The sequence below is a fragment of the Centropristis striata genome, chromosome 20 (genome assembly GCF_030273125.1).
Source record: "Centropristis striata isolate RG_2023a ecotype Rhode Island chromosome 20, C.striata_1.0, whole genome shotgun sequence".
NCBI classification, from domain to species: Eukaryota; Metazoa; Chordata; class Actinopteri; order Perciformes; family Serranidae; genus Centropristis; species Centropristis striata.
In genome coordinates, this window is record NC_081536.1 from 21,843,060 (window position 1) to 21,868,604 (window position 25,545).

The 25,545-nt window shown below is 40.5% G+C and overlaps 1 protein-coding gene and 1 long non-coding RNA gene across 2 annotated transcripts in view; one reads left to right on the forward strand and one right to left on the reverse strand.

Annotated features, from left to right (window-relative positions):
* Positions 1 to 22,171, forward strand: part of LOC131993187 (uncharacterized) — a 60,426-nt gene extending 38,255 nt beyond the window's left edge. The window contains exons 4-5 of the long non-coding RNA XR_009396291.1: positions 20,048 to 20,208; positions 21,407 to 22,171. This is a non-coding gene — a long non-coding RNA (uncharacterized LOC131993187). The remainder of the gene's footprint in view (positions 1 to 20,047; positions 20,209 to 21,406) is intronic.
* Positions 18,222 to 25,545, reverse strand: part of meis1b (Meis homeobox 1 b) — an 81,852-nt gene continuing 74,528 nt past the window's right edge. The window contains exon 13 of the mRNA XM_059358971.1: positions 18,222 to 20,157. The gene's annotated coding sequence lies outside the window, so the exon portion shown is untranslated. The remainder of the gene's footprint in view (positions 20,158 to 25,545) is intronic.

The window sequence follows — 25,545 nt, forward strand, 5'->3', positions numbered from 1 at the left end:
GCAGCTTTTCAATCAAACTGACTTGGTGGACATTGTTTTTGTATTTTTTCACCTCTCATTTTTCCCCCCTGTCATCAGGGAGGCTGCTCTGTGTGTCGGTAGCTACCCTTGCGTAGCTGTGACTCGATTTTAAACGTAAGCAAAAGTCGAAAGTTCCAAGACCCTTTCTCTTTTTTTCTCTTCTCTTTTCGTAATTAGGAGCAGACGTTTTTTCTTTCTCTCCCTCTATTGCTCTCGCTCTTTCGAAAACCCGACATTGGCCACTCTGGCTGACTGAAAAGGGGAAACCCAGTCACACATGTGGACATCTGGTTGGACATAGAGAGCATGCAGCCCCAAAGCAATCCACCCCCCTCCTACTTCTCCTGTTGACAGTCGTTACCTGTGCCCCGGCGGGCCCTCGCTGCCCCAAGATAAAACGACCTCTATCCAGAGCCAGACGCATAAATATTTCTCTTTCTATTTTCCAAAATAGCTTTTAATTTTACAAGTTTTATGGCCCTAATATTAAGTGCATATGTTTTACAAGACACCGTGTCCTCTGCCTCACCCCGCGGGTTCACTATTGGACTTTTTTTCTTTAGTCTTCTGAAGGAAGAAGGGAAGAAAAGTAAAAAGCATAAATGGGAGGGAAAGCCAGAGAAAGACTTTTTTTGCATATCTTTCCAAAGATCCACATGTTCCACCTGAATCATTGCGGGGAAAGTTATTTACTATGATTGTTTCTCACCTGTTAGTGTCACACAATAATGACTTTTCACCAGAGACGGGCAAATCAATAACAGCTGACATGCTCATCATCATGACAATGGGATGAAAAAATAAAAAAGGACGTAAACGTTTATCATCAAAAACTATTAATCAGCATGCATGTTTACCAGCACCCCACATGGTAGTGCAGATTATTCCACATGTTGGTTGCTGTTTTAACTTTCCTCTACAACTACTTTGCTTTTCCATGTGTATCTGTGTTCTTAGCCTTCCCGTGACCTCCTCCTCTCTTTCTCTCCCTCCATCTCCTCAACATCACCCACATGTGTTTCAGTGACCAGTTACAGCATAAAGCTCTGATTCATCTTTCATGCAACAGATTTTGAAATTTCATCAGCATATGTGACCAAACGGCATGAACTCAAGCTCATTTAACTTAAAAGTGCGCGCCATCTGAGAAAGTAAAAGGATCAAAATACACTTTGTATTTACTGAAAAGCTTATTTATTGCCCTTATCTAATTAAATTCAAACATCTGAGGGCAACGATTAGATTATGAAGAAACTAATGCACATTAATCACTGTAAAAACAGACATTGCTTCACAGGAACGATAGCATCCCAAGATATCGGTCTTTCAAGTGAAAAATTGTAAATTATAAAAACGGAGAAATGCTTCATTGTGGCTCCAGTGAGCTTTACTTGAATCCTCAAGTTTAAAGAATGCTCAAAGCAAGATTCACTGAGTGGGTGTGTTTTAATTTTGCTCATGTTTCAAGACTTACACAGCTTTTCATTTACCATATAGTGCAATGTACCTGACACATAAGTTTTCATTTTCCTCTGGCAAACAGACACAAAGTGACACATTTCATATATTCTGCACTTATTCAAACTGAAAACAAAACATCACGTTTCAGTCACCTCTGAAATGATACGCTTGTAAAATATAGAGGCAAAAGCATAGTGCTGCCGCAAATGCAAAAAGAGAAAGCGAGACATTTTCTTACTCTGTACCTATCCACGTGCCTCTTTGCAAGACATCGCAGTTCACAAGTGCAAAACAGACATCAGAACAGGCCCAGCATTGCCTCAGATGAAATACTCCACAATAAATCCCCCTGCGTATATCTCCAGCATGCTTGCATCGTGCTGTCCGCTGTGCTCAGATTTAGGCCCAGTGGTGACATAAGTTACGACACTCTGTCTGAAACCACCTTGTGAGGATTTATTACTGTGGCATACAACTCTGAATGGAGGAATATTTGGACGGGGGGAGAGAAATTGAGGAGAAAGGTGGTGGTGGTGGTGGAGGGGGGGAGCAAGAAAATTGATCCATTTGCTTTGGGATGAGACAGAAGCATTTGGATGAAGGACAGAGGCAGGATTGTGGTGGAGAAAAAAGTAGAACAAATATGCTCTTGTTCCCGAAGGATAATAAATAACTGGGTGTCTGTGATTGACAAAATGATAAAACTTTAAAGTCATTGATCCTCTGTCTTTTGGATATATTTACTGAAGAATTTGGGACTTTTTTTCCAAACAGATGTTTCCAAATGTTTTGATAAATGGAAGATGTTAGAGAGGGAGCAGTGGAAAATGTATTGGTTTTTGGTTTTTATCGCTTTACAGATGGTGGGGACAGTGAATGAATGATGGAAAGAATCAGGCAGAGAAATGTCCCGTTATCCTTTTTATCATTTGTCCCTTTTGCTATTTTCTACTGATACAAAAAAATTTAGCCAAATGGTTCATGAAAGTTTCTACATCTGCTGTTCCAACCACCACATGGTAGTTCTTTTCTGTGGGAGAAAAAAACTCTTGACAACAGGAAGTGAGACATTTTAGATTTCTGTAATAACAAATTATTTGGGATAAACAAAAGAAGGACTGTGTATTTAGTTGTAGCCTTGACAGAAAGGAAAAGGGGCATACCTACAGCAAATCCAAAGAAGATGAACAGCCTTTGGCACCTCATGAAGTTTCCAGGAATCCTGGAACCTTTTAGGTAACTTGGGGAGGTTTGCTGCGTTTGAAAAAGAGCAGGGGGTCGACTTTTTCTGTTTTTAGGCTTCCTGGCCACGAAAAGTCCCTGCTCCAGGCGTAATGCTGATTTGGCAAATAGACGCCCTGAGGCTGCTACACGTTCTGTACTGCTTTCATTCATGCAGCAAGCACTGGCTGCCAGTAGCATCAATAACAGAGCATGGGAGGGAAATCTATGTTTGTTGATGTTTTAAATTAGGTTTTATAGTTGATTTTTCAAAAGTTTGATGTAAAGACATACTAAATTCATACTAAAAACAGAAAAATAAACATAAGGCGGCCTCCTAAAGTATGTTAAAGCCATCATCTTTTTCACTTTTCCACACACTTAAATGTGAAAAAAGATATGACCTTAGCTTCCAGACATTTTCCAAAACTTTGTTGGTAAGTGCCCTCTCATTATCTCAAGTGGTGAGAATCTGACAAAACAGCTGGAGGAAATGATGAGAGCTGATTTGGAACAAAACAAGAGTTGAAGGCAAAGCACAAAGCTCTCACGTTTTGACATGCAGATTACTTACAGTTTGTGTTTATTTTAATCTCAGTCGAAGGTTTCGTCATTAATGAACTTCAATAGAACTGGGAGGAGCACAAAAAGTAATTATGGCCCCTTATCACCATGGATCTCACCAAAATAAAAAGATAACAATCTCTCAGATTATCACAAGGCAATTATAGGGGAAACCCAGCAACAGTGTGACAGAGATGTTTCCAGAGGAGGCGGCTGCTGATTCATGGAGTGCTGCCCAGTACAACCACAGTATTCTTCTTACCACTCAGCAGCAATTTGGGCTGTTAAGTGCCTTGCTCAAGGACATTTCAAAGAGAGAGTGTCCTGTGAGTTCTTTCATCCAGATGTTTTGACAGGAAAATCACAGACATTTTGCCCGGGAAACAGAGAGAGAGGGCTGATGGTTTAGTGAACTGGCCCTGCAGCCCCTCCCTTACAGGGACAAATTGGTGTCAAGTCTCTGGATCCAGAAGGATTAAGAGTGTGTTTTCTTTGAGCTCACATGTGGTGCTGAGGACAAACAAAGTCCCTACATGTCCCAAACAAGGATATTTTCACCTAATCTGTGTAAACATGCAGATAGACACAGTTATCTCAGAGATTTAAATGAACTTAAGCCAGAGCTACTGTCCTCAAACTGGAGTTACATACACACAATACCAGTTTTTTATAATGACAACTCTGAAACAAGAAAAAAATGGAGTGATTAAACCTGTAAACTGATAGAACATTTGCTGTCCATTTTATCCACCCTCTTCTTAATAATGATAATAATCAATTTTATTTATAAGCGCCTTTCAGAACACCCAAGGTCACTGTACAACAAAACATAAAATAATTTAAAAACAGTGGCAACAAAATAAAACATGGAACAGGATTGACATGGTGAGTGAGTGACTAGGTGCCGTATGCTTGTCTGAACAGATGAGTTTTAAGTCTGGATTTGAAAAGTGGCAAGGTGTCAATGGTGCAGAGGTCAGGAGGGAGAGTGTTCCACAGCCATGTTCTTAGCATCTGATTTACAATAATGTTAACCACAACAGTGTTATCAGTCAGTATAATCGAATAGCTACGATGAATGCAGAAAAAGTGACTTCTGGTCCACCTCAGTGTAGTTTAATGTACTATAAGATGAACATGCCCATTTGTCCAAAATGAAACTCCTATATATGAATTTACTTTTTAAATATTGGACACTAATTAAATAAAATGTAGAGTTTCTGCCCAGTCTCCAGGATAAATGTTGGCATTGTTCATTTCTGCAAACCACAGATTCGTTGAAACATTCTGGCACCCTTTAGACTTTGCACCAGGTTGGTGACCTCAAAAAAACACTCAGCTTTCACTCAGGAGACCAGTGTTGGGGTCAGTAGTAGTTAAGTACAGAAGTAGTTCATTCCTAACCTTAACCAAGTAGTTTTTGTTTTAATTCACAACATTAACCACATGTTTAAAACCTTCTTTTTTTTCCCCCAGAGTGGTTGAAGTGGTTAAAAAAAGGTTGAGATTCCATGTATCTATGGTTCAAAAACATCAAAGTTTTACATAATTGTGGTATGCATAATTCACAATACTAATTCTTATTCTGGCAACTTGTTTGTGAGTTTAAGGGACAGACCCATTAGTGTTATTGTTTGTTATAATTTCTCAGATTTAACAGTTGTATCCTTGTCTGTAACAAGTTTTACTTGTTTGAATTTTTGTAGATTATATGAGAGAAATGTTTAGATTGTAAAATGGTGTTTTCACATCGATAACTGGGGAACCTCCTTGTGATTTTATGATTTCTCTCCTTTTTATGTGTAGGGTCCAGACTTTGTGGACTTTCAGTTATGATTTCACATGATAGCACACATATAATTTATCTATAAAGCACTCTTAACAAAATAGATCAGCACAATTGATTTTAAAATATTTCACATACGTCATCAAATCTCCTTTATTTTGCCCTCTTTGCTTCACATTTCTGGCTCTAAGTTGTATCCAGATTGTTAAACACAAAACCAAACCAGCTTTTCTTGTTCACCCTTTCATCTCCAACTGACGCTTCATTTTCCTGAGATGCTTGACGGACCATAAACCCCTCTTCTTGGACCGTACTCCTCCAGCCTGTGTGTTTTAGAGAGCCTCCTTGTCCATAATGCCATATAACATAAACACATTGCATTTGATTGGTAGACATAAACATTGACTGTGGCTGGAGCACAGTTTAACGCCAGGCCACAACTCACGGCCGCTGTTAACGGGCTCGCTGCCATAACGGAGGGAAGCCAAGGACAGCCGCTGCCCTGCACACTCAGGGTCACAGAGGAAGATGAGAGGAGAAGAGTGCTGGATTTTAAGAAAGATGAAGAGATGGATGGATAGAATGGGAAGAGACAGAACTGCTGACTACTGACCATACTTCACATCCTGACACACTGCCTCAAATGCTTAAGGTTGCAGTCATTCGTACACAAATGCAGGTGAGTGACCATTGCCTGCCAAGGTGAAATGTGGTCAGTGCAGGATGTGACAGACACAGAAATCAGTGTGCTGGTTTGTAGTCCAAGTAGGGTCAACATCACACAGACAAACACATTTATTGTTGGTTGAGGCTGTGATTTGCTTTGCGACCAGAAGCTAATGTTTTATTCACCCCTTTGCCCCCATGAAAGGTAAATAGGAGCCATATATTCACCAATGTTAAAATGGCCTTTGAATTAATTTCTCATAGGATAGGTGGTGCATCATCATGCACACAATAAGCACATTGAGTACAGCAAACCATTTGTTCTTGGTAGTACACAGTGGTCTTTTTTTCTTCTTAAAAGCTGTAGCTACCCCGTCAACCATCACATTTTGTCCCTTTTAACTTGGATTCAGAATGTTGGGAAATTGTGAAGCATTACATCTTTTAAATTGGTGTTCATTTGTGATGAAATTGTTGCTTTTCTTACAAGTTGACATGCATCACAACACTGTCGATAATGACTGCAGGTTATATTGGCAGCCCTCAGTTGTGTGAACTGATTTTGCCACTGTTGCATTGAACCAGTTTTTTGTTTAGCTGGTTGCGGCTAAACATTAGTATTTGGCTATTCATTGTTTGGCTTGGCGTGGGCATCTCTGGAGTATTGTAAGGTTGGATAATTAAGTTACTTCAGTCATTGTTGTCTATATTTAGTCACCTGCACTTGCTCAGTGATCTATGGTACCTACAAGGTAATTTCTGAATCATGACAGTATGTAACCAGATGTGATGATTTATTAACAGTTTCTTAACAGTTGTCTCTGATTCAGTGTGGTCAGATGCATAATGATTACTGTATTTGAGAAATAATTTTGCCCTCTTTATTGAGACCATGTAGTCAGTTGTAGTCTGCCCCCCTTTTTCACATATTCAGGAAAGAAAAATCTGAAAATCTCCCGAAAACATATGCAGTACTGTTTGTGTTATATACTATTAAATAAGACCATTCTATTTAATGTTGTGAAACAGTTCCATGATCACTGTTTTAAACTTTAACATTGTAAAAAGATAATCATGGTTAAGTTTAGGAGAAACAGGTCATGGTTTGGGCTAAAATAACTGCATTTGTACCGCAGATAATGTAGCTAATGTAGAAAGTGACCTAGTTACTTACTGAAGTAAACTTACAAGTTAACTTATACGTAATGCCTGTATATGTTATACCTTTATACGTATACAAGCATACGTAATTCAAATAGCAACAGGTACTTTTGTTTGACATTGGAAACAAACCTCTTCTTCCTGGGGGAAAGTCCTCTGTGTTTTTGACCCATTCATCTTTCCCAACCTCCTTCTTTCGCTGACTGTCTTGCTGTTTATACCACATCGACTTCCACCTATGCTCCCTGCACAATTTTCAATAACCATGGTCACTAGAGGTTGTGCCTTTTGACTCACAATTACATGGGTTGTATAGGAAATTATAGTGTAACTACTGGTTTTGTATAAAGTACAAACAGTGAATGAAGTCAGCCAAAAAAATGTATCTTGCATCAGCGTTTACTCCTCTTCATGTGACCGCTTTCCAGCCAATCACCAATGCTTGGTGAAGAATATGACGAACGTAACTTGTGACGATGTCAGCTTACTTAAAAAAAACAGGATATGGGTAAATTTGAAGGCAAAAGTCATTTAAAAATGTGTTTTGTAAAATGACACATATACAGCTAATTGTTCATGTGGTTATGACTCTTGTATGATAATTTTCCTCAAGATACGATCATTTTAAGCCTCTGGTATGATAGTTTAACATTTCCCATCTGGCAACACTGCTCTGATTACACTGGTACCATCAATCAAAGATGATGCTGATAGCTTCTGGTTTCTCCCAGTGAAGAAACAAACTGTCACCCTTTCCTAACGTGCCAATCTGTTTTGTGTTTGTCTGGCAACAAAGATTAGATGTCATATTCTAATAAGAATGCTGCAACAACAACAACAAAAAGATAAATATACATCACTTCCATTTCTGCTGCTGTCATTTGGTTAGATTATATGGAAACACTTCAGAGAAGTTTGCTTAATCCATAAAAAGAGAGAAATGTATTCTACTTTGTTTATTTGAGATATGAATTAAATTTTGATATGCATAACCACTGCACAGTACAGGGGAAACTGCAACATTTACGCCTAATACTTTATATTAAGGATATGGTTTATATGAATTATTATTAAATTATTCAATAATTGATATTTAATGCTATAAACAGGACATGTGTAGCATTTATCACTGGATGAAATTAAAGGTTTTATTAAAAATCTTGCTGTTTACAAGCCCCCTATTCTGTTGTTTGTGAGCTAGTAACTTTTCCTGCTAATTCTGGTCTCACATTTACAAAGAAGTTAATAAGCCCACTAACCACATCCTCCATATTATTTATGTTCTTGTCTTTCTCAATAAAGTACTCAGCACTCCATATATCTTTTGATGTTTTTATTTTATTTTTATCTAGCATCTTATTATAGTATTCATTCTTGCATATCTTCATAATATTAGTTTACATATTTTTGTATCTTTTATATTTACTTTCTGCCTCCATAGTTTTATACTTTATGAAATGTGTATACAATGCATTTTTCTTTTAGCAGGCATTTTGTAGCCCCTGTGTGACCCATGGACTACCACTGCGTTGTTTTTTGTTGTTTTTATTTATCATACAATGATTAAATTCCTGGAGACACTCCCTTCTCTCCTTTTTAGTAGTAGGTTTCATATTTGGAACTTTAGTCCTCAGCTTTGCGTGAATGCTCACATTTCAACGCGTCAATACAGACACTTTTATGTTGCCACTCAGGTTAGCAAGTGCGTCTTATTTACCTTGAGATTGTATTTGGGTCATTGGCGTTCCATTGGGAGGTGGTGACCCTGCTTAGCCTAATAAATTCAGCTGTGTTTTCATCAGCTAACACTAACAGACCTCCGCTTCATCCATCATGGAGCTTAACAATAGCCATGTCTTCAGCTGCTTCTGCACTGCTAAAAGCTTTACATGTAAAACCTGCAGACCTGCTGGGTGTGTGTTGTGTGCATGTGTGTGTTCATGTATACGGGTGTGCAGTTTGTGTGTGTGTGTGTGTCCTGGGGCCTGCAGCTCTCTCTCAAACCTCTTATCAGATGGCTGTGTTTGATATCTCCGCTGCCAAGGATTTCCCACATATATACGTAAACAACCACTGCAGCACTGGCAGGTTGCTCTGACAGAGGCACATTGTTGAGACTCTTACATGTTTAGGAGTTCTGTTTCAGTGCTCTTATGTCACCCACTTTCCAGTTCAGTCTTCCCGTAACCTACGTAAAACAACGTAAGCCCAGCTGATGAAAAATGTCCTCATATTTAATTTCTCTCCCTCACTGACACCAGCGCTGGTTTATTTAAAACACCACATGACGGTTGAACGAGGGAGTGTGCGAGCCGCCCAACAAGAAGAGTGACGTCTTCATTGATGTCAAGCTAGCTCGCACTTTGGCGTGTCAGTGTCTCATGGGGCTTCATCATCCATTTGCATAACAAGCTGTCCTCATGACACCAACGCCTCGACAGATGTCAGCCTGGTGAGGGAAGTTTGTCATGTCCTTCCATCATTTCTAAGCGTCTTCCACTCTTTGTTCCGGCTCTTTCTCCGCTTTTTTACAATCGGCATTGTTATTTCGAGGTGAGTCACGTCTCATCAAGGCCTTGCTGGAGTCGTCACAGTGTTTGAGGAGCCACTTGGCAGTCATAAACACCACGGGAGGACATAATAAAAGTGTATCATTTTTCAGGGGGAACGTATAAAGTTTCATACTGTATTTTACAGGAGTGAAATTACTATTTTATTTTGGTTTCAGCTAACAAGTCACTGGGGGTATTACAAACTATATAACACATATTATAACCTGTAATAACTGTTCACCTTTTACTGTCTGTAAAAAGTATTTTCTGTAGCTTCTTCTCGGACCATTATTATTAGTACAATGCAGACAAACTATCCGGTTCAGTGCAAATTTTTTGATTGGCATAGAAAACAGCTTGTTTCAAATACTTTGTCTTGAAAACAATTAACAATTAAACAATTAATGAGATTGATTGCTGCACTAGAAAAGTAGATAAACTTAATTTTATAAAAACAAGTTGATTTGCATTTTACACAATTTTTTTTGTTTAAAATTCTTAGCTGCTTTTCAGGACTCAGTTTCAGAAAAAATTACTCAATCAGATGAAGAATGTTTGCTGTGACGTAGTAGTGAATGCAACAGTATTATATTGTTGTAAATGTTGCAGTTGATGCTTGGTAGCAGTGGTATTACAGTGGCAAGCAACAGTACTTTTTAGTTATTTTTTGCATGCTAACTATACTATGTCTACTGTTTTCACTAATCATCATTTACATCCTGACTTTAATGCCACAAAAAAATGCTTTTGAGACTGAATCTGTGGATAAATCAGCTATAAGCAGCCTCGTCTCAACGCCGCAGCATTTCACACAAGGCTTTCAAGAGAAAAAAGTATGGCAGCTCAAAGACTCTCCTTCATATTTGGTTAGAATAGTAAGTGGCCGTTGGTGCTCCCTGCTGTTTTACGTCACAGGGGAAACATCTTTATCATGGCGTATATTATTCCAAAACACAGCTTCCTGCATGGAAACGATTCCCCCTGTCCTCAATTTGCCTGCCTCTCTGATAGACTACATTGCTTCTTATAAACTGTCCATGGTCCATAAATTGTGCAGCGCTGAGCATAACACTGCACAGTGTCTGCCTGCAGGGACATGCACATTCAGAGCCCCCCGCCTCTCCTCTGTCTGCCCTGGCTGAGATTTGCTTAGTAAATTGTGCGATGAGATCCCTGGGTTTAGAGAAAAGACGGGGAAAAGTAGGCATGAAGAAAAGTTGTTTTTCTGTGAGTGAGTGTGCTAACATTTATTCACTGATGAAAAATATAAATCTATAATCTTGATAAAGACCGGAAAAGATCTTGACCATGTAGACAGTGTAAGCTTCAGTATTTGCCTCACAACAAGTGTGCTGTAGATTTGTGCAGTAAATATAAGACTTATATATATCAGATGTTTTGAATAGCCCACACTCTTTATGAGTACATAGGTGTTGCATTTACAACAGGCTCATATTATTTATATTAGATTAAATATATAACATATGCCATTGCATAAATGTGACAAGTGGCTCCGGATTTGTGAAGTTGAAATGCAACATGGCCACCGTCTCGCCAATCTGGGAATTCACTCATTCAGATCCTGTCATACTATGGAATAAATTATGTTAAATAACTAGTTAAAGCCCCTACATATCGGATTTGAATATTTTAAACTTTGGTGAATTCTCATGGGAGAATAAAAAGACACTTGGATCCAACCATCAGACACTGAGGATGACATGTTGGGTACAGAGCCTGCATCTATTGTTTGTTTTTGACATAATGATTTTAATGCTTATATAAATGCATAACATTAAGGCTATAAGACACATGGATTGTGTGTGCATTCTATCTGTAAAAACTGATCCAGAATATTAGTTCAAAGCATGACTTTGGGTGTAATGGGAAAGAAATAAAATGAATCTAAAAGAGGAATTATTATAGATCTTTAAAGCTGTGGTACCACTAATGACCATAAGGAAGATAAATGACTGAAAAGTCCCTTTAAAAAAGAAAAAAAAACTGAATGCACACACAGCAATAAACAACACATCTGATACCCAAAACAACATCTGTGTTATGCTGAGCAGTTTAAGTAAATGGCAGAACTGCAGCCACGAGGCCAATTCCTCAGATCCAAGAAAAGAATCCACATTCAGACAGAATTGCTGTAATTGGGAGAAAAGAGAGCAGATTAATCTCAAGCAAATCAACAATTATATAAAAACAATGGAGAAGAAAAAAAGTTGTTTTGAGAGAACCAGCTGGATAGAATGACTATAGAAAGAGGAAAACGCTACTCCGAACGAGCTGAAACTCTCACAGTAATCAAACTTTTACTAATTAGAGAAAAGTGTAAAGAAAGTTGAATCACGAGGGAGAGACAGAAAATAGCCTGCTGCAGAACTCTGCATGTTTTTACTGAACACACTGCTTAGTCCTATTACTTTGTCAACCTCCACAAATTAAATCTGAACTGAGGTTACACTTATATGACAAGGTCAAAGCTGCTTTCATTGTTACAGTTGGCCCTGCTCTATCTCTCTCTCTCTCACACACACACACACACACACACACACACACACACAGATTCGAGGCTGCATCTCAAGCAGGCAGGACAGAAACAGAGACAAAACAACAGCAGCGATGAAGACACACATTGTCACAGTCAGAGGGTGGAAACCAGCTGACAGGGCGAGAGCGTGATGTGATGTGAGGCTGATGAATATGCGAGATGTATAGCACATTCACTGCCTCGCTTCTATCAATTACTACAGTAAGAGTGTGCAACAGAGATTTCTCACAAACTAAACCTTTCTAGCTTTTTTATAGACTAAATTCCACATGCAAGTGTAGTTCAGTATATAAAAGTTCAGTATATAAAAATAGTACTCCAATGTAATGATATCATATTTAACAAAAAGCAGCTTTTATATGTCTTATCAGATTGTGTCATCTTTGCCAGCTCTGTCTGAGGTAGGCCCATTTGAGAAATATCAAATTTTCTGTCTCTTATTCATCCCTTTTAATAACTACTTATCTCATGATATTACAGTAAAAAATGTTGCATTTCGTGATTATCTACTTACAATAATTGAGCATCCCTTTTTAGTTAATAATAAAACTCACTATTTCACTCACTTTTTTACAGTCCAACAGTCTCTAAAAAACACCCCCACCACCCAAAACACATTTTTGAGATTGCAGCACAGATTGGATTGTGTGATGAATGGTGAAGTAGCCTCAACATATAAATAAACTAATGAAAGACGTGGCTCGGGGCCAATACTTTATCAGTATTGTGCTGTGGCTGGAATTCAGCCCCACTGTCCTGTCTCGACTTGCTTCCTCACTGTTTACTTTTGGAGGCCGAGCAGTCGGTCCCTGCAGCCGCTCAGTGGCGCGCGACTGTGCAGAGAGAGAGAGAGAGAGAGTAAAATTAAAACTCACCGTGCAGATATGCACGAGCTAATTGACGTGAGCGAGTTGGTTGACGTGGCAAGTTTCTAGTTATAATTCAAAGCAACACAATAATGATGATGATGATGATGATAATAATAATAATCAACAAGTCAAGTCAGTCAAGTCAAGTCAGCAACAGAATCATTTTCTAGTGAAAATAGAGATATATTAATCCAAGTATTTTAATATTTCCAATAAAATGCTTGATATTGCTGGGTCCTTTTTTTTTCTTTCTTTTTTTTTTTACGGGCAAACAATGGCGCCTTAACTGTCACCAGTCTCATATTCTGGCAGCGAGGATGAAGGTTATTAGTGTCCAGAGCTCTCCTTCTGGGACTCGAACCGCCACCTCTGAGCAGCTGAGTCACTGTTCCAGAGCTGTTGTAGAAATTGTGAATTATGTCAAGTATTGGAATAGGAAGAGAGGAAGGAGGAAATGATGACTGCTTATGAAGTGTTTTCACCTTGGAGTAAACACTTATTTACAAAGTGTGAAGGAGGTTATTGTAGTCCTTGCCAAAGGAGTCGGTATTGTTATATCCACTAGCAGGTGGAGGGCGAGTAGAGAAGAGGAGGTGTAGGCTGTGGTGTTTGTGTGGAGGGGGAGGTCGCTATTATTGGATCCGGCCTCACCAGGTGAGCTAAGGAGCCGACACCCCCCAGCTCCTCTGGCCCTCCTGCCCTGCCTGGCGCTGCCAAGGTGACCTTCCACAGAGGCGGAGAGAGAGAGAGAGAGAGGCGGATATTCAGTAAGGTGCTGACAGAAACATCTCTGGTTATGAACCAGCCGCGGTTTGCTTCTCCGCTGGAAAAGGTGCGCTGCCAGCGGTGTCTCCCTACCCGCAGCAGGAGCAGCTAGCAGGGAAAACACCGAGGCCAAAAACATGTTATCCCAGGCACCGGATGTCTCTGGTCATAAGCTGGAGGAGTGAGAAACACACCGCGCGCCCACAAAACATCCCAAACTCTGTGCGTAATGTCTCCACAAACCATTCGCAGTGTAAAGTGTTTATCTGTTAGCCTACCTGCCTGTGTCTCTGTGAGTCAGGCTCTCTGTCACTGCCGGTGTGTGGCACACACCAGTACGCATGTCTCCAAGCCCTGGCCCCTCATATCCACACTTCTACCTGCTGACAGGCCCCCCTTGTGCGCCCATGACGCGCCTCGCGTTCACTGCAAGAGTGCAGGACCCAGCAGCCGTCTTCTCTCCAACCGAAACTAAATAATAACGTTTACTTTATGCTGCGCCAGATTTTTTATTTTTTTAATAATTATTACAGGCCAGTTTTAGTGTTGTTAAGAAGTATTTGAAATAGTCCAAAGGAGCAAAGGAACATTCAAATCCGCATTTGAGTTCATTTTAATTTCCCCCAGATAACTTTTATTTTCATGTAATTAAATATTTGCAAAAGCAGGAGAAAATAAAAAAAAATATTCATATGAAGAGTCACCCTTCATTTTAAAAGGAAAACATTCAATGCGTACTTTATTTTCATATCATTCATGTGCCATTTTTTTTAGGATAAAACCTCAAAATTTCGTGTGTTGGGTCAAATAAAAAAACTGGAAAAAATGTTTGAGTCTGAGTTAATTTCAAAGATTATTTCCCAATTTTACACCTGGTCTTGGTGTGTGTGTGTGTGTGTGTGTGTGTGTGTGTGTGTGTGTGGACACTTGAAGTCGGTATGGCTTGTGGTCGTTTGGAAAAGGGGGAGTATCGCATGTTGTTTGACGCGGGGGCCTCAGTCGGCTCTGAAACTGGATCTCATGACTTCATCCCCCCAACACGAGCCTCTGCAAACAGCATCGTCTGGCCCGGACGCTGCATATCTCAAAACTTCATAATCCCAGACTCACTATTTTTTATCTGCAGTACGGAGCAAACAAAACAATACCTGAATTATATAATGTGAAGTATTTTCCCTCCAGTGTCTGCTGTTGTTTCACTCTCTCCACATGCATGAGGTCGATTTGAACACTTTAACGAGAGCATATTGTTATAGATATGAATAATCATCACAAGTTATATGACCACTACAAGACGGATGCCCAAGAGCCCAAAGCTGTGCGCTTTAATTCAGAATCTCGTTTTTCAGATTTAATGGAACTAATAACATAACACTTAATCACGTTACTTTCACTCTCCTCTCTCTCTCCTTTGCATTTGTAATTTTTTATCTGCAGTGGCTTGGGGTTAAACAAATGAAACGAGCAGTTCCCCTCCTCCTCGTCCTCCTCCTCTTCCTCCTCTCCTCTCTGTGAAGCCTCAGAGGAGAGCAGACCAAACGTTACTTAGCCTGAACGCAGAGAGGCTGCAGATAATGAGAGCCTGGTTGCATTAAATGGACAAACAGCAATCCGGCATCTCCTGACCCCTCGATGCTCCTCTCGGCTCCATTGATCATCCCCCCTTATGAGATAATGCAATTACAAACATCAATAAGGAGCTGCGAGGGGAATCATTATGTGGTGACAGTGATAAATGATGCTGCAGAAAATAGCGGGCTCCTCTCAAACAATCCGTGCGCCCAAGGGGCTTTTGAGGGCCGGGGCCCCGTCGCCAAGGAGACAGATGACATCCAAAATGGCCCCCGCTCAACAGTCCTCCTCTCTTCTCTTTCTCTCCAACAGATTTTTGTTTTTCTCTCCCTCCTTTCTTTCCTCCTCCCTTTGTTTCCAAACCAGCTGCCGCGCGACCTTTTGAAGGTGGACTTTTTTGGGGGGGTTTGGGAAGTTTATCGTGCGAGGCGTTCAGGAGGCTACTGTTTAATTTCTATCCGCCTATATTGATTTTATAAAGTAACTCAAATATTGGCACGTCATCTCGGCCATATGTGTATTTCCTGTGTAATGATTTTCGCTTTGGAAGCTGGAGGAAATTGATCGGTTTAGTATTGTTTTTTTTGCGCGCTCATGAAAAATCTCCAGTATTTCTTATATGTTTTTTTCCCCTTTCGAGTTGAACCCTGTAGTCATGAAGCCTGGAGGTAAAAGAGGCCGATTTAGTTAATCTGCGCATTTTATGAGGAGCATTTAACTCCTGGCTCTCTGGAGGAGAATAAAGAAAAGAATATACAGCGCTTTTAGTTGTGTTCAATGCCTTTTAGTCATGTAAAATTAAGACCTAACCTGCCATTTTAATTAGATTGTATTTTTTTGAAAAAAGCTAATAAACTCACGTAAAACCTCTGTGGTTGTATATAAGATTTCAGGATAAATAACCCACAAAATACAAAAATAAAATGTAACATGTTGTGCATATGTTTCAAATTAAGTATGACCTAAAGATAAAATCACTTTCAACTCAGATTTCCAGGAACAGTTTGATTTACAGGCCTCGGCGTTAAACAAATAGTGACAAACTCGTAATTTGAATGCATTTTCCTACACACATTATTGCCGCGGAGCTTTGTCATGGCATGTAGTGAAACCGAGAGCACGAGGCGCACGCTCACTTGTCTAAGTTCCCCGTTTTAACCACATAAAGACGCATAAATATCTGCGTTGTTGTGGGAGGAAGACATGCCTGTCCGGGCACCTCCACTTCTCTGGAACACATTTCTGCTTCATTCATTACTCTGACAGTTCACTCCGCGGTCAGTGTGTGTGTGAGGCAGTGAGGGGTGGGTAGGCCTACCATCATCATTAACTTCAAGTTACATTTTGACTCTCAGCTTTTGAAATTAGCACAAGTGAAACATAATGTGCATGAAAATGGTTTTAAAATGCAGAAGGCACAAACCGTCAAAAGGCAACTTGCATTAACAGATCAGCAGAAATATAGGTCAGCTGCTAGAAAAATGTCCATGAACGTGCAAAATCACAATCATGATAAACTGTTTACATCTGATAAAATATAAGACAAGTTGCATTAATTCTCATAATAAAAAATCGAATGTATATAATAATAAATGTGTATAATAAATATTTACGTAAAGTTGTGTCTTAAAATATTTATATTGCAAAATGTTTTTAAATAAATACCCCTGAAATAAGACAAATTATTTAATTTCAAAAATCTAATTAAATCAAATGGGTTTTTTTTTATTTCTAGTAAACAGAAGTAACTTGTCTCTTATTTTAAGAGATTGCTACTTTTTTAAAACTGAAATTAAAAGAAAATGTACAGTAACAACAAAAATAGTTTACCTCACTGGCACCCCCCCCCCCCCCCCCCCCCCCCCCCCTCAGAAAATTACTGAAATAAAAATCTTGTTTTCATATAAAATATAAGACCAAGTGAAATTTTAAACTTATTCTTATTAATTCGTTTTGCACTGCACTCTCTTTATAAAGCTTAACTTTTTAAAGAAAAATCTCATATTTGCTTTTCCACTTTTGTCAAACTTCCACACGCGTTTTTTAGTGGTTTATGTCCGTGCGTAAAAGGAGAGGTGGTGCTGTGCGCCATCTCCAAATGTCTCTGCCCCGGACAGTTACCAGGCCTCCCTAAAGAGGGCAGTCAAGCATGGGCTTTCTGCTCTGTCTCCACAGCTCCCAGCGGCCACAGGCTCAGGAATTCACATTTCACAGCCTCGGATTTTCCAGCCATGGTGGAGAGGCGAAGCAATTAAAACGTCGCCTGGGTTTTTTAAGAGCGTGTCTTTTTTCCCCTTCTTCTTCTTCTTTAGTGTAAATAGCATTCACTTCGGCAAAGGCAGTAAAAACACAATAGTTGCGCGGAGGAGAGATAGAGAGGCAGAGTGGGAGAGTATTGATTTACACGCGTATATTGTTATGGATAAAACAGACTCTCTCTTGTTCGCTGCTTTGAAAAAAAAACAAGACACTGACTTTGCGATTCAGGGCTGCCCTCCTAAATGTATCAATTAGACAAAACTCGCGCGGCTCCTCTCCTCTCGCCTCAGCCGGCTCAGCCTGTGCCTCCTGAGGTGCAGTGTATCCCGGAGACAGCGTCGGCTGCAGAGCGCTGGGCTTCAAGCGGAGCCCTTTGACTGCGGGCAACAAGGCGTGAGGGAGAACTAATCTTCCCATTTACATGTTTGTAGCAATTTTACCTAAATGAATTTTAATGCTAAATGATGGATAATTCGCTTTTTTTCGCGAGCCCCTCTTTCCTCGCCTCCCTTCTCCATGTGTGAGAAAATTACAGCAGAACGCATGCATTAGCTGCACATTATCCATGGCAATGGCAGAAAGGTTGACTTAAGTGCATGTTTCTTTAAGCGTAAATGGACTTCTGCTTTCTTTCTATGGACATTTGTCCACATGAAAACATGTTTGTGCCCAGTTTAGTTACAACACTTGTCGGGTTTTTTGTTAAAATGATAATATGCATGTTCTTGTATTTCATATCTGCTGGTAGGAAGATAATGTGAGACTAGTTATGAGTTCTGTTATTTGAACAAAAAGTATTTATTTACAACACAGATGTACATATATACCCTTCAAAGTAAAAGCATAAGAAACATGACTTGTCTTCAAAGGAATCTTAAAGATGTGCGTAATACATGTTTGAAGCAATGGATAATGGATGCATTGATAACCCACACAAGCACATATGCACACACACACACACACACACGTTCCCCCCTCACATGCATACTGCCACACACACGCACACACAGTGACTTTTACATTCTCTCCTGTCTGTTTATCAGCATTACATCATCTGGTTAAATCAAAATGAATGGACCGTGGTATAAATGGTGTTTTCCCATAGCCTCTGCCTCTCCCTGTTATCAGGCCGCATCAAACACTGAGGGGGAGAGAATCCATTGGCCATGCGAGTGCACGGCCTTGTGACATAAAACACATCAATAGGACACTGGAATAGACGTTCAGAAGCCCTCTATCACAAACGGACAGAAAACAGGAAACATGTTTGCGGGACACACACTTGTAGTTTCCCATCCAGAGTGACTTTTTTTTGTGAGCATTAGCTGAAGCGCTGTATCATGTTTGTTAGCCTGTCGTGATGTTAGCCATGTTGACGTCAACATTTTGTGTCTGTCCTCATGTGAAATTATAAAATTGGACAAAAGACAATTGGATTAAAAAAACCTTGTACATCCAAAATGTTAGCTTCTCAGAAACTGTGATGTCACTGTGTTTGGAGTTAATTCAATGAGTTATAAGAGAGTTTCATGACCCCAAATGGCCAGAGATTTTTTCTATACCATTAAAAACTTTCCAACGGTCGAGGAACATATAATCAACTGATATGAAAATGTAAAAAAAAATCACCAAAATTGGAGTTACAAGGTGTAGACACAGCAACAGTAATACAAGTTAGTTGCACCCTGTATATACGTGGATAGGCTGTGTGTACGGTATGTAAATAAAGGAAAAAAAGACATCTGAATCACTCTTATCCAAATAAGGGTCTGCGAGAAATATCAAACTGATCCAAGTCAGTTTATTCATCTTTTCTTAAACTTGCATTGTGATTCACTGAAGGGACGGGGCAGGAGGTCAAATTTGATGGAGAGACGGCACACACATAGTGTGGAAAGAAATCAGAAAAAAGAGAAAAAAGTTCACATCCTTTTTTTAAAAAATCTATTAGAAACAACATAATATGCAGAACAATACAATAGCATTTACAATACTTAAATTCCCAGTTCTTGTGAGAGTCCAGCGTAATTTTACATCAGTATACAGTATATTTTCTTTCTCCACTCGCTTCCCAAACTAGGGGTTGATATAGTTATACTTTTAATTTCTTTTCTGTTGCTTTCCCTCCTTCCGTGTTTCAATCCACTATATTTTTTTAAAGGGCACCTCTTTTGCTGTGTTAGTGTCCTGTCAGATACAGACATTGGCTTCTCCTTGGTCCAATTCCATCGTCCCAAAGAGTAGAGTGCTCTTCACAGGAAGTCTCTTGTGTTCGCCAAAGAGTCTTGAATATTTCACCAGGTGCTGCATTCACCGAAGGTACAGGCAAAAGGACACGGTGTGTCTCTCGTGTGTCATCTATGCTCGCAATCGCAATCACTTGTAATGGAGGAATCCATGTGAACCTAGTGGGCAGAGGCAAGGGGGCAAAGTCTAGTGCCCACCAGAGAAGAAGCAGGGGTCTGTCGGGGTTAGTTTGATCTTCTGTGCATCACCGTCGATGGAAACATAGAGAAGGATTGTAGGCAGTCATGGAAGGTTTGGTTTCCATGTTGCAGATATCAGCCGAATAACATGTTGTTGTCTCTTGCAGGTGGACAGAGCGGTTGCCGTTGGTGGGTGTCATCGGGACGTCGCAGAGTTCTGTTCTTATGCTCCGCTGGCCTCTGTGAGACAGGTGATCCCCTGGTTTGCCCTGCCGTTCTGAGGGAAGAGAAGATGGAAATGGTTAACCAGTGATCGTGTTCGGGTCAGGTAAGTCAGAGTTTACATTTGTACAACAGTTTGGAGTCATCAGTGCTGAAGTTGTAGAGACAACACCTGGCAGTAGGGCTGGGCAATATGACCATATACATCATCGAAACAATATAAAAATGTATGTTGTATATCATTCATCATCTCTTGTGAAGTGGAAAAACTAGTGGCTATATTTGCAGAATTTGGATGAAGCTTTACATTCTAATCCTTGCAAGTTTCACTAACATTAAGTACACAAAACTTGGTTCTACAGAGTGGTTATTTCATACAGACTATTTATTTATTCAATTATAAGAAATCGGTCTATATCTTGATACATATTGTTATGAAGATATGAAATGACTTGTATCAAAGATAGATGATTCAGACCATATTGCCCAGTCCAAACTTACAGCAGTAAGGAGTTTTCAAATTGTTCAATACAATCTCTGTGCAAAATCATGAACATCTTCCTAAGCGCTGTGCTAGTTGGCATGTTGTCTCAGCCACTGGGGCAGAGAGCATTTAACTGCAAAAAAAAACAACTGTTGAATGAGTTAGATGTCATTAATCATTCATTAAATACAACAATAGATCACACCAGACTTCTGAAAGCAGCATCTCAGGTTACACTTTCAGGCAGATAGCACATGCACATGGTAGGAGCTGCTGATAAGACCCTGGAGGAGTAGCATGATATGTGGCAACTGCTGCAAACCCAACAAACTGCTAATCTGGGTCAGAATACAGACCCGAGCCTGCCCTTCACTAAGACTGTGTGGATGTATGAGAGGGAGAGAGAGCAAGCACTGGAGGGTTTAGTGAGTTAATCCTACACCCTCAGTAATGCTACTTTAACAGTAGGAGAGTACTTAGAGACCAAACACACATGATCGACTTGAAGTGATACAGAGGCCTTGTACTTAACATTTCCTGGATAATCTGTTTAACTGGACTACAAGGAATCTTAAAATTAGCCTTTGATTTGTTTGATCGTTCACCATCGGCATTTGACAACATACTATACTACGATTTTTGAGATTTTGATGACAAATTCAACATTGTTTTAAAGCTTAAATCATAAAATCTAAAAACCATGTTCCACATCCACCAAAACCCCTTACACTGATGCAACCTGCTGCATGCCAAACAATGAAGAATGAAGTAAAGAAATCCATCTTCACCCTCTTCTCTCCCTACATTCCTCTCTTTACAGCCAACAATAGCCGCCATCCATCTCTGCTGGTGGAAAATCACCGCTGAGGAACCACGGCTATTGTTGTCAAAACCAAAGAGAAGAGGTGAGGCTCGCGGCCGGCCGTCACCTGAGAGCGCCCGGGGCCCGTCCACGCGTTCACCACACACACACACAAGAGGGCCACTACAGATGACACAAAGGCAGGCAGGGAAAAGGACAATGAGGTGCAGCGGGGAGAACAACAGAAGAGTGAACGCAAGGGCCCTCGTTGTTACTCCCCTCATCCATCAGTTTTCACCTGGGCTACTGAGGAGAATAGGTACAACACGGGTAAGAGATATTGAGTGAGCTGCGCTAGCTTCTATAGACCAATTGGAAAATGACGTCACTGGCAGTTTCTTGTGCAGACTGGTGGCAAAAAGCTCACACAACAGACGAGTTTCAGGGGTAACGATGTCTTGCTGTGCCATTGGATGCCAGAACAGAAAAAGTAAAAAAAACAAAACCCAGGCATCTATTCTTGTCGATTACTTTCGTCAGAGACGCCCATGAAGCTGGACAGAGTCGTTTATGATTGCAAGCCATTACACAGACGCACTGGACCGCTGAAATCATCCGAAATTCTCAGATATATAAATGCATATGTGATTGTCTGGAGCTATTGTTGACGTTAGATTCCTGCTCTAATGTAGCTGATCATCACAGGTTGCAGCCGCTGTGCTTTTAAATGTTGAGCTGTGTGTTAATATGAAATAAGCACGGTGAAAATACGAGAATTTCAGATTATTTCAGTGATCCAGTCCGTCCGTTTAATGGCTTACAACGATAAATGGCTCTGTCTAGCTTCAAAGGGAGTCTTTGACAAAGTTATCGATAAGAATGAAGAGAATGTTGTAACCTCCAACGGCAAAGCAAGACATTGTTACCCCTGAAACTCTTGGGTTTCCCTCTCTTTCCTTATTGTTTTCATAGATCAGTCGTTAATAGTAGTTGTTTCCCTCTGAGTTTCTCCTGACTTAAAGTAACATTTACATACATAGCAGCAGTAAATCTTGATGTTCAACTCTTGGCCATTTAATGCTATTTTGGGTCATTTACCATTCCGACAGTGAATACGGGTCAGGAAATCTCAGCGTTGTTTTGGGTTAGTTTACTCCTGAAAAATTATCATTTGATAATAAACCATGAAAATAATGAGGAAAAACATCTGAACGATTGATATTATTTGACAACTGTACCACTCGCAGCAGCTAACTGTCACTTTCTGCCACCACTTAGACTCCGCCCACAAAATATGTCATCATTGTTGGTAAACAGTAAATTGGTCTATTAGCTTCCTTTCACTGAGTGAGGTGGCAGGGGTTGCATATCTCTTTGGACCTAATGGCATCAAACCTGTGACCTTTCTATTGTGGGATGTAACCTGAGGCAGTACGACACGCTGAGCTATTAGCGATGCTAGCTTAAATGCAGTGCAGACGATCTTAATACTTAAAGCAATAATCTATTACATTTCTTAATCTCATTTGCAAGCTGTAGCATGTTATATTGTATATTTCTGCAGTAAAAGTGTTGCAGAAACAAAGTTTATCAAAAATAAACATGAGCAAAAGTAACACTTTATATAGCAAGAGACAAAACACCACAATAATGAACAAAAATATCCTAAAACAATCAAGAATCTGTTAGATTGCTCCTTGAAGTTATTTCTTGCTTACATATGTATTTTTCCTGGCTAAGGAGAGCGCCCTGATGACTGATGTGAGTCCATGTCGAGGTCCTAATAAACACTATGCGTGCTTGAAAGAGCACACATCACTAATAAGGTTTTTCACTTAATAAGCCAATCAATACATTGAGCTGTAGGCCTCCTCTCTTAGACTCCAAGGGGGATTCCAGAGGGGCCAAATCAACAGGGACACACATTCACATGGACAATACGAGGGGGCACAAAATCCCCATCGGGACCTTTTTTCTCCCAATGTTCGTTAATAGTAAAAGTTCATCCACCAGAAAGAGAAGTTGAGGGTGGGGGTGATGGTGGGAGGGTGCGCGATAGTGGGGGGTTAAGGGAGGGATCTTGACCCCTCAGCAGAAGGTTAACAAATTTGTGCTTAATGATTGGAGCAATGAATCCAGGGACAAAGGGTCTCCAGCCGAGACTGGCAGCAAAGGGGTTACAGGCAGCGTTCACTCAAGCGTTCTGCCCGACATTTTGGGAAAAGCCGAGAGTGGGGAGGGCCAGAAAAAATTCCGTACGCTCTGCCATAATTAATTCTTCCATCCTGTGATAACTATTGTCCTGAAACTGAAAATTACAGTTTTCAGGGGCCACCCCTGGCTAATTTCGTGGAAGAGGGAAAGCAGGGGAGAGGAAGAAGGGAAAGGGGGTAAGGGTCATCAGAGAGTCATTCTCGTCGCTATCAAAGGCTCAGCTTGCTTCTGCTTCACTTGCTGGGCTTCATCTCTGCTGACAGGTGTATTGTTTCGCAAGGGGATATAAGCTCTGTAATCATCATTGGGTGGAAAGCATAACGCTCTTCACTAAGTAGGACTAATTGGCTTTAGTTTTAACTAATGTTTCAGTGTGACTGCTAGACACACCTTCTGTATCAAGGCTCAGCACTCCCAAGCACAATAACCGCTCAATTTAGCCCCGCGGTAACAAAACCTCAACTCTGCTAATGAAAATTGCTTATAAAATATAATGAACCTGTGCTCTCGTAATCAAATAAGATAACCATTTCTCCCCCTCCCGTAATAACCTATTAATTTAATTGGTCATGAAAGAATATAACACATCACTTACATTTAATTGACCTAGAAAGGAAAGTAGCAGTATTTGATGGAGGCAAGCTAGTAGCTAGCCATGGCTAGCTAATGAAGCTATAAAGAAATGACTAGTCGTGAGGAAGAGTAGACATATTTCTGTCACCATCTCTCCCCCAGCTTCTGTCTTCTTGCCTCCCTCCTCCTCTTTCCTTCCTTCCTCCCTCCTTTAACTCCCTCTACCCCTCCCTCTTGTCGTTTATGCTTCTCTCGCTCGCCATCTCTTCATCCGCCCCTCCCTCCTTATGTCTACCCCACTCTCTCTCTGTCTTTTTTCTTCCGCTGTCTACTCGTCCTCTCTATGCTTTGCCCGTCTCGCAGAGGATTCCTCTGGTGGCCCAATTACGAGATTCAGCAGGCAAATTGAGGCTGTTTAAAGCAAGGTCTGCTGGGAAGGCTAGCAGCTGCTGGAAAGAGGCAGCTTGGACACGGCGAACCAGCCCTCATGTTTACACACTCACACACACGTCTCATTCTGAAAGCACAGCCCTTCTATTACCATGTCTCCCTGCATTTCAAACCTGAAAGATGCCATTCGATGTGAGATTTTCTGTCTTTGCTTTGGTCGTAGACATTTCTGACAGAAACAAGGGTGCCATATTTCCATCGTGGCACGCACATACACGCACACGCGTTCTGTGGAGGGTTAATGGTCTCTATTTTTGTAAACTGAATAAGTCAAATCCATTGGTCACACCTCTGGTGATGGCATATTTAATTTGGATCTAGTCAATTAGGCCCAGCTAAGCTCCATACCCTGCTGGCTACCTCCTCCATTTTGCACTAGTTTGTGTCCCCTCCCTGTGCCAGGAGTAATCCTATTACCATACACACACATGCACATACATACACAGTCATGCAGACATGCACGTTTGGGCAAATGCATGTATTTCACATATGAATGTTTGTGTATGTATACACACACAGGTACACATACACACATACGGTATACAAACACAAACACACATATTGAACAATGATGTTTCACAACAATTGGACCCCTAGCCACTTTATACACACTGTGCACTGTGACAACAGCAAGCCTGTATACATCCAGAATTATGTGGGAGTCTATTTGGCCCTGGGGCGAGAGAGCGGGAGGGAGAGAGGGGGAGAGGAGGTGAGAGAAAGAGAGAGAGAGAGGCAGAGAATTAAAGAGAAAAAGAAAAAAGGTGTTTGTGTGAAAGAGATAGAGGAAGAAAATTGACAGTGAGAAAAAACATAAAGAGGGAGTGAGACAGAGTGAGCATTAAAAAAAGAGAGAGAGAGAGAGAGAGAGAGAGAGGAGGGGAGGGAGTGGGGGTTCCTCTAGCTGGTTAGTGTGTGTA